The following is an 18,906-nucleotide window of genomic DNA, read 5'->3' as shown; positions in this document are numbered from 1 at the left end:
CTTGGCAAAGATACTAGAGTGGTTTGCCATTTCATTCTTCAGTGAATTAAAGCAGAGCCTAAGTGACTTGCCCAGGGTCACACAGCTAGTGAGTGTCTTGAGTCCATATTTGAATTCAGGTCTTCCTGACTCCATGCTCAGCACTCTATTCACTGAACTACCTAGCTGTCTCCAATGAGGACACAGTAGGCATCAAAAAAGTCTTTAAATTTAATTGAATCCCATCTTCTCCCCCAAACATGTATAAGCAGTTACACTTGCTTTTTAAAATACTATATAATTGTAAGATATAAATATGGATTTAAAATAATGTTTTAAATGAAGAAATAAGCTAAAACTTCTTGAAGGATACATGATAATAGGATGAGAGTTTGGGAGGCTTGGAAAATAACTTTTCGAAGGTGAAGCAAAAGCAGATAGATGTTTGGATAGTTAGATAAGAGGTCGCTTGTTTTTTTAAGTGCTGGGGATACAAACATAAGCAATCAAGACATCCCCTGTCCTCAAGGCACTTACATTTCAATGTGGAATGCTAACACATAAAGGGAAGGAGGTACTCCTGCATCTGCATGAATTGGAGATGTTGGCAGGGAAGCTGCAAGGAGGCCTCCTCCCAGGAAAGATAAGGGAAAGCTCACTTATCAGAGAGTGAGTCTGAGGTTCTTTAGGGGAGGACATGAAAGGCTTCAATAAAAGGGTGAGGTACTGTAACAATTGGAATGATGCCGCCTGCTGGAGAGCTACTGTAGGAAAGCTCCACCATGAGGAGAAGGCGTCTGAGGGCAAGCCATGCGGCTTTTCTTTGGCGTCAGGAAGTGACATTTGCTTGTGGGAGAAAGAAGGGGCAAGGCTGGCTCTCTCACTCTCTTTTGTCAGGACTCTGGTGGCACTCTCCCTTTGATAGATGAATCTAGGCCTTTCTCTCTTCACCAAATTCTTATTCTCCTTAATAAATGATTAAAAGTCCAACTCCTGCTAAAGCTTATAATTTATTGGCGACCACTCATTAGGTATTTTAGACTAGCTAGAATTTTAGTCCCTTACAGTACTAGGGAAATTAGGGCACAAAATGAGACAAAAGACTAGAGGCTTGAGACACTGAGAAGAATCCGGGGAAATGGATGATTAAAACCAAGGATCTGGATCTAAAGGCTTTGCTTCCAACATGACCAAAGGAGCTGAGATAAAAATAAGGTCATGCTAACAAAAAAGGGCTGAGCAAACCAAGGATTGGGGGTGCAGTAGTGTACCAATTAATATATACCAGTTAAAAGCCTGACTTTCCAATGACTAGAATAGGCAGTCAGTTAAGGGGGGAGGGGAAAACAAGCATTTATTGAAGGCCTACTATGTGCCAAGCACTGTGCTAAGAGCTTTATAAATATTATCTCATCTGAATTTCACCACAAAACTGAGAAATAGGTTCTATTATTATCTCCATTTTACAGCTGGGGAAACTAAGGCAGACAGAGGTTACATGACATGCAGGGTCACACTGGGAGTCAATAGGTAGGGTTGTTGTGAGAATCAGATGAGATAACCGTAAAGCACTTAGCACACTGCTATATTAAGTACTGTATAAATTTTAGTCACTATTATTATCATTGATAATAGTAATAGTGAACATTTATTAAATGCCTACAATATGCCAGGCCCTGTGCTAAGTGCTGGGGATACAAATATGAAAAAGAAAGACAGTCCTGCCCTCAAGTTGCTTACAATCTAATGGAGGAAAACAACACAAAAAAAAGGAAGCTTAAAAGGGGTGGGGGAGGACCACAGTGCTGCTGAGAGGGGGGGTGGTGGCATGGAGAGCTGTCTGTCCTGTCCCCTCTCCATAAATGGAGGACTTTACTGATCTACCCTCCAATCAGAGAGGCAGAGGGTAATGATGGTGTGATTAGCAAAGCTGATTGAATCAGCTAGGAAATATCTAAATCTAGATTTGAACTCAGGTCTTCCTGACTTGAGGCCCAGCTGCTACCAGCCACATAGAGATACTATATGCTGCACTCTTTGCTGAGTTAAATAGTTTGGTCATTCACAGAGATAAATGTTAAAGAAAATTCCTATTGTTGCTGGTGGTGTGAATTTGGATTAGACTAAGTAAATCTACTTTTTTTTTTTTAATTAATTACTAATTGAGGATCTTTTTCTAGCTAGACATGTTTCTGTCCTCAGGAATCAGAATGAATAAAAAGCCCACTTCAAAATCCTTTCTTGATCATGGTTATCCCTGTGGTCCATGTTATCAGTTCTGCTGCATGACCAGCTGTTCCAACAACTCCATTCCCAGGCTGAAAGGATGGTGGTATGTTCTTATTTCCTTGAGAAGGATTTAAATCTCCATTTCTTCATCTGGAAAATGAGAAGTATTGAACTGGATCACTAATGTCCTTTTCAACTCTAGAATTCTATAATTTTATGATTCTTATCCCTCAGGTGACAAGAATATAATCCATGGTGACTGTAGATTTCATTTTTCTGTTCATTTGTTTGATCTGCATAATGGGCCCCAATGGTATACGTGAGTGGACTGAATTAGTCTGGCAGCTCTAGAAAAGCTAAGGTTGGAGTCCTTTGGGAAAGAAGCTCTTATCTTCTAAGAGGATTTCAACTGCATTTGAGTGAGGTATGATAAAAATAATAATAGTAATAACAAAATCATAAACAGCTAGTATTTATATAGCACTTTTAGGTTTTTGGGTTTTTTTTTGAAGAACTCTGGGGTCGCTTTATTAGCCGCCTCTCGCAACATCCCTGTGAGGCAGGTGAGGACTAGGCTACCACTGCTGGCCTCCCCAAAATGGAGGATCACGGACACAAGGACCCCAAGCCCTTCTGGAACCACCTGCCTCCTCCTGTGGACACAAAAGTCGGGCCTCCACCACCATCTCTGGCCTCCACCGCCATCTCCAGCCTCTGCTCCTGTTCCGACCTGGAGCTTCCCACCCTCCTCCTGTCTCAGCCTCTTAGAGAGATGCTCGCTGATGGCACTCAGAGGATTGGCCTGATAAGAAGGGCTGGTGACCACCGCTTGAAACCAGGCCATCTCGTCATCTAGGAGTTTGCGCTTCTGGATCTGGGTCATCCGGCTGAAATCTGTGAGCTCAGCCTTCTGCCTTGGGGCACTCTTGAGCTTCCTCCTGGGTCACTGGCTGTCACCAACTCCGAAGGCTCAGGCAAGGCCTCCATGAGTGGGTACAGGTCTCCCACAACGGCCGAGGGCCTTCTGTCTCGCCTCTACCTTATGAGCCTCTTTAGCCGCCTTCATGGTGTCTATTTTCTGTAGCCACCTGGCCCGCCGTACCTTCAGCTTCTCTTTCTTGGACAAAACGGCTTTTGCTTCAGCACCGGCACCGGCACTGGCAGAGACAACACTTCTTGTGTCCGAGTCTAGTCTCTGAACCAACAACGCCTTGGGGTCGATCTTGGTCCCAGCAAAGGTGTCCGATGTCACCAAACCCTAGTCTTGTCCCCCGACTCCGCTCCACGCCGTCACCCCCACGGGGCGCAAGGTAGTCGTAGTCGTTGTGGTGGTCGCCGCTGCCACAGATGCCTCTGCCTCCTTGGCGCTCGGGGCCTGGACGTGTGGCCTTCACTGCGGCGTGCAGCCGGGCTGGGGCCGCCTCACTTTGCCCACGATGCTGACCCTTCCTAACGGCCGAGCGTGTCACGTGCTCGCATCCCCCAAAATAAGGGCCTGCGCACATGGGTTCCGAGGCGCAGTCAGGCTCCTTTGGGGAAGCACTTTTAGTTTTGAAAAGCACTATACATATGTTATCTCATTTGATCCTTACAACAACCTTATGAAGTAGGTGCTATTATCTACATTTTACAAATGAGGAACTGAGGCACAGAAAGGTTATATGACTCGCCCAGGGTCATACAGCCAGTAAGTGTCTGAGGCAGTATTTGAACTTGGGGCTTCCTGACTCAAAGTCCAGAGTATTTACCCACTGTACCATCTAGCTGTCTCAGATATAAGTCACCCACCTTGATTCTGCCCTATTAGCTCCTCTCCTGGTTATTCCCTTTGTGACATTATAAGCCAGATAACTCTGTCTACCTTCCCTAGGCTCAGATCCCTTCCCCAACCCTCACCTTAAAATTCTTCTCTTAAATAACCTACTGGTTTGATTGGATCAAAGTTAGAGGTGGGCCTGACTTAGGCTGAAACGAGACACAAGTGCTTCAATAATAGCTAACATTTAACAGTTAACAAAAAAGGAGGCTTACTTAGGTAGAGCAGAGAAGGAACAGTCAACCAAGGATAGATACTACAGCATTCACCTTATGTAGACCCATATGGGAAAGCTACAAGTCAGCAGGGGAGATTGCAATGACTCAGACAGTCTTGGGACATTCACTAAGTGTGAGGGAGCCTGACTCTACACAGTGGGCCTTTTTATGATCATAGGTGACCAGGAAACTACATCAATATAGCCAGAGGCCCCCCAGGAAAATGCTGTCAAGAAATGCACAGTTTGAGCCTTAGTCCCCTAGATTAATAAAGTCCTAAGGATGCCTCTGATGCTTTTGTCACCCTTTCAGCCTCAGGTGAAAGCCACATGCCTTCCATCTCCTGCTGAGTATAGACCCTGAGGGAAGAGGAACGTCCCTGGGGAGTGGTGCAGCCTTCAGAGGGAAGAGAAGTAAAAGGAGGCCTCCCATCTGACTCTGTGTCCTCCATTGTGTGATGCACCTGTCTCCAGCCCAATATCCAGCCTCAGTTGAGAAGTGTGCCTGCTGCTCTGATGAACAGTCTCACACCTGGTTATTCCCTACACATCCCAATGATTCTGAACCCCTGTGGGTCATTATCCAAACCCATTTCCCATCCTCCACCAACTGATTCCTTACTCCCACTCCCCTCAAACCTTCTGTCCCAGAGTTCCAGAGAAACAATACCTTCTCTTTCCCACTATGCTCTCTGGAATGCATGTTCCATAGGAAACAAACTTGTTTTCATCCTGGATCTTTTCCTCTCCCACTCCTACCATCTTCTAGTTATTACGGGAATGTTTCCCCACTGATTACACAGCTTCTGGGCACCCTTTCCAGCATCAGCTGCAACTTTACTAATTCCCTTCAGCTCCCTATTCAAGGTTGGGGAGTCCCCATTGCCACTTCCAAGTTCTCTCCTTACCTCCATCACTCAGGAACTTCTTCCACTTTAAGGCTCAGGCTATTTCTCTCTACCATCCAATGAAAATCCTGGTAGCTGTTGTCTACAGACCTCCAAGTCATTCCCCTTCCTTCTTTAATGAGTTCAGTACCTGGTTCACAATTTTTCTTTCCTCTCCAACTCCTGCTCCCACACCAAGGGACTACAAAATACATATTGGTTCTTTCCTAAACATGGTAACCACTCAATTCCTCCTACTCACCTCCTATGAGCTATATTGCTCCATCTCACCTCAGCTACACACAAAAATGATCACACCCTTGATCTTGCACAAATATACTGCCTCCATATTCAGTAATTCTAAAATCTCCACATCCAACCATAATATATTGCCTTTTCACCTCTCTCTGTATTTACTTACCAAACCCTATTCTTTGTTTACACTGTGACCTCTAGTCCCTTGACCCCTCAATTCTCTCCCAGGTCTTCTCCCTTGCACTTGCCACTCACTCGTCTTTTCCCAAGCTGACCTCTTGGTGAGCCAATTCAACTCTCCACTGTCCTCTTCCCTTGAATCCCTAGCCCTATTATTATTTCACTGATTGCACCTTGCTGAGCCTTAGCCTAGGATCACTCTCATATCTGATACCTTTGCTCCTACACCTGTGCTGCTGAATGGTGGTAGAGACAGTGACGCAACTGTTCTGACTAGATTTATTACAAATTTATGTCACACAACCTCAACTGGGCCCTCACTGCTACAAGCCAGTCCTACTACACCTCTCTTATTAACTGACCGTCCCACTCTCCACAGCAGCTCTTCCAAACCTTTTCATTCCTCCTCAAACCTCCCATGGTTCCTCCTCTCCCCACTCTCAAGGCTGAGAACCTTACTTCATATTTTACATAAAAAATTGAGGCCATTCACCATGAACCCCCTCTTCCTCATCTCCTATCACTCTGGTGCTTTCTGCCACTAACCCCTGCTTCACCCCCATCTCACATGATTGTGTTGTTTAAAAATCTTAATGTGTGTTCTAATCTGTCCCCCCCCACATTTGGGGGGGAAACTGGCTAAAATCACTGATAAATTCACCAAGAGTTTAGGCTTTTAAGGGTTTATTTAAAAATATAAGATAGTAAAGAGAGAAAGATTGAGAATAGATTTCTTATAGCATGGAAATCCTAGCCTTCCTAACTGCTCACGTGAAGTCCTGGCACCAAGCTGATGTCTTGAACCAAAAAAAGGAAGAAGCCCTCCGCCAGCTTCCACTTCCTACTTCGTGTCCTCCTCCCAGAAATGGGAGGCTCTTCAAGTTGATTGGCTGAGAGTGGTCTCCTGCCAATGCAGCAGTCCACAGCCTCTGAGAAGACTCCTTCTCAGGGCTGGCCAAATTCAAATTCAAGATATAATCACCTCTAAGTGGGCACCCAGTAGCTCCTCACTCACACCCAATTCAAACACTACTAAGTCAATCAAGTCAGACCCCTGGGTGTCTACCAAATTCCATTATCTTAACACATGATGAAGGCTTTCTCCTTACCAAGGCTAACCCCTCCACTCGTTCAAGAGATTCTATTTCATCCCATCTCCTCCAACAGATTGTCCCCTTGGTCATTCCTTCACCATCACTTATTTTCAGTCTTTCTGTCTCCTGGTTTATTCCCTGCTGCTTACAAACATGCCCATGCCTCTCCTATCCTGAATAAAGCCCTTACTCGATCCTTCCATCTTGTCTATAATCCTATATCTCTTTTGCCTGTTGTAGCTAAACTCCGGAAAAGCCTGTCGAAACTAAGTGCTTCCATCCATGATTGTGTCCTCCCATTCTCTTCTTAACCCCTTCCAATCTGTCTTCTGACCTCATTGCTCTACTGAAAATCCTCTATCCAAAATTACCAACCAACTGCCAGTTCAATGTCCTTTTCTCTGTCCTCATTCTCCTTGAACCCTCTGTTGCTTTTGGCACAGTTGATCACTCTGTCCTTCTCGATACTTTTTTTCTCTAAGTTTTTGGGACACCGCTCTCTCTTGGTCCTCCTCTTACCTATCTGACTCCTCCTTCTCTGCCTCTTTTGCTGGATCCTCTTCCAGATAATGCCCTCAGGGCTGGTCCTGAATCACTCGGTGATCTCAACAACTCTCATGCATTTAATTACCATCCCTATGCTGATGATTCTCAAGTCTACCTAATCAGCCCAAAATTTCTGATGACCTCCAATCTTTCGTTTTCACCCACCTTTTAGACATTTCAAACTGGATGTCCGATAGGCATTTTAAATTCATGTCCAAAATGGAACTCATTATCCTTTCCCCTAAACCCTCCCTCTCTCATACCTTCCCTATTACTGTACAGGGCAACACTATCCTCCCTCAGACGTCAAAGCTAGGTGTCATCCTCTACTCCTCACTATCTCTCATAACCAGGCTGTTGCCAAGGCCTGTGGATTTCACCTTCGCAACATTTCTTGAATATGCCTCCCCTTCTCTCTCCTCTGGCACTGCCACTACTATGGTGCAGGCCCTCATCACCTTAGGCCCAGATCAATGAAATAGCTGCTGGGTGGTCTGCCTGCCTCAAGTCTTTCTCTCCAATCTATCCTCTAACTAGCTACCAACGGGTTTTTCTAAAGGGCAGGTCTGACCATGTCACTCCCCTTCTCAATAAACTCTAGTGGCTCCTATTGCCTGCAGCAACAAATACAAAATCCTCGGTTTGGAGTTCTAATCCCTTAGTAAACTACCCCCTCCTACTTTTTCAATCTTCTTATACTTTACATTCCACCCTGGCGCCAAATCCTCTGATCCAGTGACACTGGTCCCCTGGCTAATCCATGAAAAAGTCATTCCATCTCTTGGCTCCAGGCATTCTCTCTGGCTGTGCCCCATCCCTGGAACACTCTCCCTCATCCCCACTGACTCTTCTTCCCTTGGCTTCCTTTAAGTCGCAACCCAAATTCCATCCCAATCCCTTTAAATTCTAGTCCCTTTCCCTCTCTTACTTGCTTTCTAGTTATCCTCTATACAGCTTTTTTTGTATGTATTTGTTTGCTTGTTGTCTCCTCTATCAGATTGTAAGCTCCTTCATGGCAGGGAGTGTCATTTGCCTCCTTTTTGTATCTTCAGCACTTAGCACAGTGCCTGGAACATATTTAGCACTTAATCAATGTTTACTGACTGACTTCAGGGAAGAAACTAGCCTAACTTGCACCAGTGTCAAACATCTCCCTCCCTCTCCAACTTTGGTTATAGTCCCTACAAACTCCCTCTCTGGATTTGTTACTCAGGGTGAGTGGTATTGGCTCAACACTGGCCCTGACCAAGGCTTCTGTTTGTTTTCTACTCGAACTGTTGAAATCTGCTGCCTTCTACCTCCTTTTCTGAGCTCCAACTAATTCAGTCCCAAACCTTTGCCTTGGATTAAAATGAAGCATTAAAGAATTCCAGCTAGAAGAATTTTCTTTTTAATTATATGTTTGTTTTCATATCACCTTCATTTACAAATATATCTTTCTCCCCTCCTCTACCCAGTGAGCCATCTAAAGGAATGTCTTTCTGATGGTACTTTCAATCCCTACCTTTTTTTTTTTTTAGTGAGGCAATTGGGGTTAAGTGACTTGCCCAGGGTCACACAGCTAGTAAGTGTCAAGTGTCTGAGGCCTGATTTAAACTCAGGTCCTCCTGACTCCAGGGCCAGTGTTCTAACCACTGTACCACCTAGCTACCCCCACCTTCAATCCTTAATACAAAAATCATTAAGTGAAACAGCAAGCCCCTCTCTCAGTCCAATCCTTTCCATAATTCCAGACTGTAAACATGAGGGAAGCTAGGTGGTACAGTGGACAGAGCACTGGGTTTGGAGTCAGGAATATCTGAGTTCAAATCCAGCTTCAGATTCTTATTAAGTGTATGACCCGGGATAATCTCTATTTGCCTCAGTTTCTCATCTGTAAAATGGTGGCGCACTGAAGAAAGAAATGGCAAACCTCTCCAGCAATTTTGCCAAGAAAACCCCATGGATTTTTCTTATGTAGAGTCAGACATGACTGAACAACAACAAACATGGAACCCACATGGCTAATCATTACATCCAACATCTATTCTAAATGAATGCCTCTAAGCACTCAAGCTGTAATAACAGCTACTAGAATAGTAGCATCAAGTCACAGAATGCTCACACATGAGCTGCATGTGAATTAAGATGAGTTATTTTTGTTATTGGACAGTAAGAGCTCATTTTTTTTAATTTTGCAAAGCACCTTAGTAATACATTTTTGTTAGCTAACCTCATAGAAATACTGTAATGTAGGTCAATATATTCTTCCTCTTTTAAAGAAAAGGATACAGAGGCCCAGCAATTGAATCGTTCCCCAAAATGATACTGTGATTAGTAGAACCACCAGAATAAGTTCCCAAACTTGGACTGCTGCTAAGCCCACTTAGCAGGATTGTTAGATGGTTACCAAGGCTTGTTCCTTAATTAATGTATCTGTCTATAACAATACTGCATTATCATCTAGGGCTGTTGTGGGGTAGGGTTAATAAGTAATTACAAAATGCTATAAAGATGCTTAACATGTACTGCAACAATAGTAATTATCCTAATCACCAGTCTCTAGCAACTCCAAATGTTGGGGAAAGAGAGGTCCCCACTCTCCTCATTGAGTATGCAGCTGCCTGTCAGATTCCCTTCCGCTGAGATTCAATCACCCTTCTGTTCTACTTTAATAAGCAATGGTTGATCAGAATTTTGCCATAGATATAGTATTGTCTGAATTTTAGCAAAGCATCTGACAAAGTCTTTTAGGGTGTGTGTGGGGAAGGAGGTCAAGATAGATGTGAACTGTGGTAGGTAGACCTGTAATTGGCTGACTGGCCAAATCCAAAGACTAAGTAGGTATTCCTGGCTTGATGTCAAGTAGGAAGGAGGTCTCTAAGAGAAGCATCTCAGGAGTTTATTCTTGGCCTAGCATTATTTAACATTTTTATAAATGACTTGGTTAAAGAAACAACAAATTTGCTGATAACACATAACTGGGAAGGATAGGCAACATACTGAAAGACAAAGGTGGGATCCAAAAGGTTTCCTATATACTAGAATGTTAAGTAAAATCTAATTATTAAGTTTAATAGAGATAAATGTAGGGTGTTACACTTTGAGGGGGGAGGCATTGTTAGACAGCACTTCTGAAAAAGATCTGGGGGCTTCAGTGAATTGCAAGCTCAATATAAATCAGCATTTGATATGGCAGCCAAAAAATGTTAATGTGATTTCAGCTCCAGTAAAAGAGCTTAATATCCAGAACTAGGGAGGGAGACATTCTGCTGTGCTCTGCCCTGGTCAGACAACATCTGGAATGTTTTCTTCAATTCTAGGCAATATATTTTAGTAAGGCTATTGGCAAGCCAAAAAAGAAATCAAGATAAGGGCATCAAGGAAAATGAACAGCATTGAGATCATACAATAGAAGCACTAATGGAAGCAGGAGGGATATTTATCCTGAAGAAGGGAAGACCGAGGAGCTATGTGATAGCTGTCTTCCTGCATCTGAAGAGCTGTCAGGTACAAGAGCACTTAGGGTTATTAGACTGGTAGATCAGAGCCATTAGCCTGGCTCCAGAGGGCAGAACTAAGGAAGGATCTTTAGAAGTTGTGGAAAAGCAAATCTAGGCCTTGGTTCAAGAAAAAATTAACAATGAGAGGAATCCAAAAGTGGCATTGGCTGTCTCAAGAAATAGTAAGTTCACCTTCATCGAAGGGGAGGCCTTCCAAGCAAAGGCTGGATGAGCACCCTGGCATCCTTTAAAGGGGATTCCTGTTAAGATTCAGTCTGGATCATGTCGCCTGAGGTCCCGTCTTACTTTGTGATACAAAAGTGGATAGAACACTGAACAGAAACTTTGTATTCCTAAGGTCCATCTCTAATACCAGCTTTCAATCATTAGTATTCTTGGGTAATAATGTGCTCATTCTTCCTTCCTTCCTTTCTTCCTTCCTTTCTTCCTTCCTATCTATCTATCTATCTATCTATCTATCTATCTATCTATCTATCTATCTATCTATCTATCTATCTATCTATCTACATATATGTATGATAAAAAAACCTATTTACTTCACAGATAATTTGAATACTCCTACTGCTTTGAGGTATTGAATGAAAATATTTATTGATAATATTAACAAAAAATACATAATGCCTATTAATTCAGACTCAAGAGAGATTCTTGCCATATTCAGTTCCTCTCAATGACTAGAAAACCTATACTTTTACAATTATCCATGACCTTATATTTCAGATAATTTCCACTATCTTCTAGCATCTTCTATTATGTATTTTAAACTTGGTTTTCCATAATTTCTGTAAGGTCGCAAACAAAGCACATGCCTAAAGGTATAATTCTTTTCTCTCATTCCCTAAGCAATCTCGCAGGCCATATGACCAGAATAACCTCCCTGGAATATCATGTTCGTCATTTCTGCAGCAGAAGCCTTTCACCTAAGGGTGTGAAGTTCTATGAATCAATTAACTTAAGACATTGGGGAAAAAATAGCAAGGCCAGGGTTGCTGCACTGTGAGAAGACAACCAACAGTAACTTAGAAATTCAACATGCCTGATACACTCTGGCAAAACCCCAGTGATCCATTAAAATAACTAGTCTAGACCCAGCAGGAACCACAGACTCATATTTAATTTGTTTTTATGAAATGCACCTATGCAGCAGTGCAGAGGAGTATCTGATGACAAATTGGGAGATCACCTGTGTGCTGGCTGAATTATGGGAACCACAAAACAGTTATTTCTATTTCCTTAATTGTATAGGGAGTTGAAGTAGAGGTGAGAAGAAGAGGAAATTATACATTGAGCTAGTATGCACTGGATTTGGAGTAAGACCTGTGCTTAAATCCCAGTTCTGCTACTTATTGCCAATGTGATGTTGAGTAAATCCTTCCACCTATCTGGGTCTCAGTTTATTTATTTGTAAAATAGGGAAACTGACCTAGATGATCTTGGAGGTTTTTTCCAACTCTATATTCTATGATCCAAATATACATGGAGCACAATAAGGCAGCCATGTCATCAAAAAGCTTTCTAATTTGTTGAGTTTGAGCCTTCAGTTGTCAAACTAGAGGATGACCTCAATTCAGAGCCCCCAGGTGGGTGAATTCCTAAATTAGGCAGGGGTCTCCTGGGAGCACAGATATCTAAATAAACCCAGTGTAGGGAGGATCACAATGGCTGAAATTTGGCCTAGAGAACTGTAGCTTGATAGAGTGGCTTGTGAAGTTTAGGGCCGAGTTGTCTGGGACTGAATAGATTTCTTTTAAATGCATTTCTATTTACTTGTTACTAGTGTATTGTGAGATTGCTAGACAACTATTTTACCTTCACTTCAGTTCTACACTGTATAAATAACTCCTCAAAGTCCATGGACTTGAGTTTACCCTCTTGTCATCTTATTCTAGGAGGGTGTAGTTGTAGAAAATTCCAGTAAGCTCCAGCAGTCTAGTCAGCCCCAACTGAGGGATCTGTGAGTTCCTGACCTCTGAAACTTATGAAATGACCTACAAAGCTAGAAACATACGTTTTAGGATAAAAATTCTGGAGGATCCACAGCCCAAAATGTAGAAGCTATTATGATTTTTATTCATCAAATGATTTAGAAGAAAAGAACCCTTTCACCACTCTTTCCCCTGTCACATTCTATGGTTCTCAGATGGGGTCCCAGACATATCATCTGATTCCTTTGCATGATGTAGGTGTGAATGATTTGGAATTTCCCCTGCCATCCCCAAAGTTCTGGGATGTTAAGTTGGAGAATGATTAGGAAATAGCCAGAAGTGAATGGCTTGCATGTAGGTGCATTTGGCTTATTTCCTATTTTCACTATAAAAAAACCAAACAAATAACTTTATTATGATCACAGTATGTTAAGTATCTAAGTCCTATTAATGTAGGGGGAGTCATGATCAAAGAGAGTAGAGTTCAAATATGAGATAGGGGCTCTAGAGTTGTGTACATACTATAGACTTTATAATTTAATATTTGAATAATATTATATTCCATCCCTTAGCTCGAGTTTTTAACCTTTTTTGTGTCATGAACCCTTTCAGAAGTCTTAAATGCATAAAAATACAAAAGATTGCAAAGGAAATAAATTATATCACAATTACATAAATTATAATGTTATCTGTGATATATATATATATGTGTATATATGCATATATACATTATATATAGATATAGTTCATGAATCCCAAATTAAGAAGCCCTGTCCAGAACTAATCTTGACCTGGCCATTGCTCTAATTGCAGCCACAGATTTGGTAGTGGAGGGAGTAATCTAAGCATTGTCACCTGCTGTCATGTAGTAGGGACAGTGCAGCCTTTTAGGAAGGCTATCTCATGCATTAAACAGAGACTTGGATAAAACTGGTACCTCAACTAGAGAACCATTTTTATGGGCAACTCAGATACTGCAATCTTTCAGTGGATAATAAATAACAAGTATTTCATAGGCTTGAGAAAGCCACATAACCCAAGAGCATCAAGAAAGGGAATCCTAAAGGTTAGAGGTGTCACCCTAACAATTCGAATAATTGCAAAGTTGAAAGGAGTGTATCAAGAGAAAGGGAGAGAGGCAGGTAGATGTTGAATTGGCTAGAGCCCCTGCCCTAGAGTCAGAAGGATCTGAGTTCCAAGTTGGCTTCAGACACTTAAGCCAGATATGTGTGTGTGTGTGTGTGTGTGAGAGAGAGAGAGAGAGAGAGAGGAAATCCCTTTCAGCAGAAGTCTTCAAGCATAAGCAAATTTGTACCATGGACTCTTCATAAATATCCTATGGTAGCTTAGAGAATGAAAGCAAGGTCCCTTGGAGCCATTCTAGAAATTGGAAACACAATATGGTTCAGGTAGGCCTAAGTCCAGACCTTGATCCTTGGCATGCAACATAACAGCCTATTCCTTACTTGGTGTCACTTGGTATTGATGAGAAGATTGTTGGATAAAGTTCTTTCTGTGGTTGCATCAATCAATCAATAAGCATTTATTAAGTACCTGTTATGTATCATGTACCATGCTAAGTGCTAAGAATATAAAACCAAAAATGAAACAGTCCCTATTCTCAAGCTTACATTCTATTAAGGAGACAACATGCACATATATTTATATACATATGTACAGAATAAATACAAAATGGTTATGAGGTAGTTTGGGGGAGGAGGGGAGGACACTAGCAGGTGGGGCATCAGGAAGGGGTTCATTTAGAAGGTGGTACTCAAATTGGGTCTTGATGAAGGAAAGAATTTTACTTGGTGAAAGTGAGGAAGGAGTATATTCCAGACATGCAGCACAGCCAGTGCAAAGAAAGGTAGGAGATGTAGTACCACATATGAGGAAAAGAAAGAAGGAAAATTTGTTTAGACCATACTGTGTATGGGATGAGCAGTAATGTACAACAAATCTGGAGAGGTATGTTGGAGCAAGATTATAAAGCGCTCTGAAAGCCACAGGGCTCTCTATTTTGTCATTGATGCAAAAGGGTGCTATAAGAGTCTACTGAATTGGGGGGGGGTGACGTGCTCAGGCCAAGCGCTTAAGGAACATCATTTTGTCAGCTATGAGGATGGAGAGAAACCAGGTAGTCAGATCAATTAGGAGGCTATTGCCATAGTCCCGGCAAAAATGAGAGCCTGAACTACAGTGGAAGATATATGAATAGTGAGAAGAGAAAAGGTGCAGAAAAGGTGGAGACTTGGACATATCTATAGGCATCAGGGAAGAAGACAGTAGTAGATGGGAAGAGATTCAAGAATCAAGAAAAAGAGGAGGTGTTTGAGGAAGCAATTTGCTGAAGAAGACCAGATTAGTCAGAACCAAGGTGCATCAAGAAGGGCTGAACTTGGCAAGGAAAAAGATCACCTCATTATTAGTGATTAAAAGAGGGAGAATAGAGGATATCAAGAGATTTTAAGAAGGGGGAAGGAGGGAGGTCAAGGTGAATGGCAAGTACAAGTCAACGTCCCAATTTGAGTACCACCTTCTAAATGAACCCCTTCCTGATGTCCCACCTACTACTGTCCTCCCCTCCTCCCCCAAACTACCTCGTAACCATTTTGTATTTATTCTGTACACATGTAAAAGCTGAGGCAAGTACAAGTCAACGTCCTTAACCAAGAGAGTGGAGGAAAGAAGAGGCATGTGAGTTTTGAGCCAAGAAAAGGTTTATAACAGTTTCTGTGAGAAGTATGATAGAGAATCAGTTAGGAAAAAATAAAAGGATTGTCTTGCTGTATGGAGGACCCAACTGAGGTGAAAAAAAAAAAACATCATGAAATTTTGCGCACCCTTTCCAGCTGTCTTTAGCAGCACATAGGTAGAAATGGAGGAAGCTATTAGTGAGAGTAATCCAGAGTAGAAGATTCTCAGGCATGAGTGGCAATAGAACAAGGGCAAATTACCTGAGTGTAAAAGAAGTGTACATGTGAACTGGTTAACTATAGAATTCAGGTTGGAAAAAAAAAAGAAAAATTAGAGCAAGAGTAACAATTTGAGAAAATACTGAATGGTAGAGAGATTCAAGGTCACATTGAGAATAAAAAATAGGTTTAGGAGGGGTATTGAGTTATGATCAGCAAAAATATTGTCAGAGTTTTTATTGTAAAAATGGAACATTTGTGGGTGATGGCAAGATGTGGGGTATAACCATCCTCGTGTATGGCAGAGATAGAGTGGAAAAGGTCATCGTATTTAAGAAGACTGAGAAATTAAGAGGCTGGGTATTTGATTGTTTTGTTTTGGTTTGGTTTTTTGGTTAGACATTTGGGGTTAAGTGACTTGCCCAGGGTCACACAGCTAGTAAGTGTCAAGTGTCTGAGGCTGGATTTGAACTCAGGTCCTCCTGACTCCAGGACTGGTGCTCTATCTACTGTACCACCTAGCTGCCCCTGAGGTTAGGGTATTTGAGAGACCACCAATGGAGTTCCATAGTATAAAGGTAGGAATTGGGGAGAAGAGAAAGACAGAAAGCTAGGTACTGAACTCCTTACGAAAAGAGAAAGTAATTACCTTGGGCTCTAATAGGCAATAGCTGCCTTGATCTAAATTTGCTAATAACTTTTGATAGAGTGACTTTCAAAGGAAAAGAGGTTGCTGAATGATGATAGCAAGGAGAGAGTCTTAAAGGGGCAGGGGAAGCAAGGAGTATTCCAAGTTCTCCTTGAGGAACAATATTACAGAGGTATAAGAGTAAGTACTGCTAGTTCTAGAGGGGGGAATCCAGGAATGCCAGAAGATGAAAGAAATGAGGGGAAGAGGAACAAAATGAATAGGAATTTCAAAGAGCACAGTGGAGGGGACTAACAGAATTGGATCAGTCCATGGGAGGGGTATAGTTGAGGATAGAAACAAAACCTGAAATGGAAACTGAAGCTAGGTGGTTTACTCTTAGGTATCTGACAATTATATATCACAGTAATTGACAGAGTAATAAGTAGGGGGACTTGACTAGACATAGGGAATGCTTCAGTTGCTCTGAATTAGACTGTGATTAGATTGAAATGTTCACTCTCTTGGCAAGGAGCTCCACTAAGAGGCAGAGTGGTTAGGGAAAGGGATGGAGGAATCCTCATCCAGGAGCAGCAGGGTCAGGTAGAGGAAAGTTCCACCCATGGAGTGGCTAGGGAAGGAGAGGCCAAGTAATGGGGGGTACAGGAGTAGTACCCCACAATAAAGAGGTGATAGTATCACATACTTGAACTAGTCAGAACTGCTTATTGATCTGACCAAGGCCTTTCGTATTGTCAGTCATGAGAGCTAGTGGAAAATAGCAAAATGTGGTTGCCCAGAGAAGTGCATCAGTATTGTATGCCAGTTCCATGACAGCATGCTTGCACAGGTTCTGGATAGTGGCTGATGTTCTCATATTTTGCCAATCACCATTGGAGTGACGCAGGGCCATGGACTTGCTCCTGTGCCTTTTAGCATGATGTTTTTGGACACCTTCGATGAGGATGAAAATGGCATCAAGGTCAGCTACTGAAATGATGGTAAATTATTTAACTTGAAAAGGCTACAGGCCAAGACTAACGTGGAGGGAGAATTGGTGCACAACTTTTTGTTCGCAGATGATTATGTAGCCTCTGAGGCCGAGATACAACAGAGCACAGTTTGATTCTTTGCATCTTGTGCTAATTTTGGTCTGACAATTTATACCCAGAAAACAGCCGTTGTTTACAGCAAATGGAAAAATTTTAAGATAAGTTCACTTGTCTTGGCAGTATACTTTCCAGGGGTGCACACATAAATGATAAGGTTGACACACGCATTGCCAGAGCTAGTTCCGTGTTTGGGAAACGCCAAAGGAAAGTGTGGGAGAGAAAAGGTATTTGGCTGCCTACCAAACTGAAGGTCTACAGAGGCTGTTGTACTGACCTCATTGTTCATATGCCTGTAAACCTGGACAGTCTACCAGTCCCATGCCAGGAAGCTGAATCACTCCCATTTGAATTGTCTTAGGAAGAGTCTAAACATCATCTGGCAAGACAAGGTGCTGGACACTGAGGTTCTTTTTCAAGCTGAAAGCACAACTCCAATGGGCTGGTTGTGTTGCTCAAATGCCCAAAGTACATTTACCTAAAACATTATTTTAAAGAGAACTCACACAAAGCAAACATTCACAAAGAGGTCAGAAAAGGCAATTGCAAGGACACTCTCAAGGTCTCTCTGAAGAACTCTGGAATTGATTGTGAGATATAAGAGACACTGGCACAGGACCGCCCAGAATAGCGCACCCGTTTGAAAGAATGCACTGTGCTCAATGAACGAAGCAGAACTGTAGTAGCTCAAAAGAAATGTGAGATGCACAAATTTAAAGACACTCAAAATATTCACATGAACTATCTGTGCCTGACCTGTGGTATTGGTCTAATCAGCCACAGCCAGACACACTGTACCTTGGCCCTGACATAAAGATGCCATTTTGGTCCTCTTGAAGCACCAAGGACAAGAAGCGAGAACCACATCTGGATATTGTGTTCAATTCTTGGCTCATTTCAGGAAAGACATCGATAACCTGAAGATCATCCAGAGGTGATGAAGGTTCTCAAGGTCATTCTGTATAAGGATCAACTGAAGGAATTGAGGATATGTAACTGGACAAGAGAAGGCTTAGGAAAGGCATGACGGCTGTCTTCAAATATTAGAAGAGGTATTGTGTGAAAAAATTAGACTTGTTCCATTTGACCAGATGGAAGAACTAAGAACAAGGAGTAAAAGATGCAGACGTAGATTTAGACTTAATGGAAACAACAACAAAAAATTCCTACCAGAGCTGTGCAAAAGTAGAACGAACTGCCTACAGATGGAGTGTATTCCCCCTCATGAAAACTTTCAGGTAAAGGATGGGCAACCGCTCATCAGCTTTGATGTACGTGGGATTCTTGTTGAGGTGCATCTTGGACCAGATGGTCTGAGAAGCCCCTTTCATGCCTGCAATGTTGCCACCTTTTGATTCCAGCTTGACACTCTTCCTTCACAATGAATTCTTCATCTCCCAAGTCTTTTCTTCTTAAGCCCAGGTCACACTTCCTGTCTTCCCCTATTAATCACCTCCTTACTCAGAGGCTATTTGTCCCTGGCCCTGAGAGTCCTCCAGTTTCCAATTTCTCCAGATGTTCGTTTCTGCCATCGTCCTGATTCTGTCATTCAGAGTTTCCTCTCTTCAGCAAATTAGCATTTACAAACCCCACATTTAAGTTGCATGAGCAAGATGACTTTTG

At 42.3% G+C, this 18,906-nt stretch overlaps 1 pseudogene; it reads right to left on the bottom strand.

Annotated features, from left to right (window-relative positions):
• Window positions 1-1,040: 1,040 nt before the first annotated feature.
• On the bottom strand, window positions 1,041-18,614 carry LOC122752559 (annotated as a pseudogene).
• Window positions 18,615-18,906: the final 292 nt, after the last annotated feature.

Source organism: Dromiciops gliroides, chromosome 1 (assembly GCF_019393635.1).
Source record: "Dromiciops gliroides isolate mDroGli1 chromosome 1, mDroGli1.pri, whole genome shotgun sequence".
Lineage (NCBI taxonomy): Eukaryota > Metazoa > Chordata > Mammalia > Microbiotheria > Microbiotheriidae > Dromiciops > Dromiciops gliroides.
Note: the sequence above shows the minus strand (reverse complement) of the source record. Positions and strands in the feature narration are given on the sequence as shown.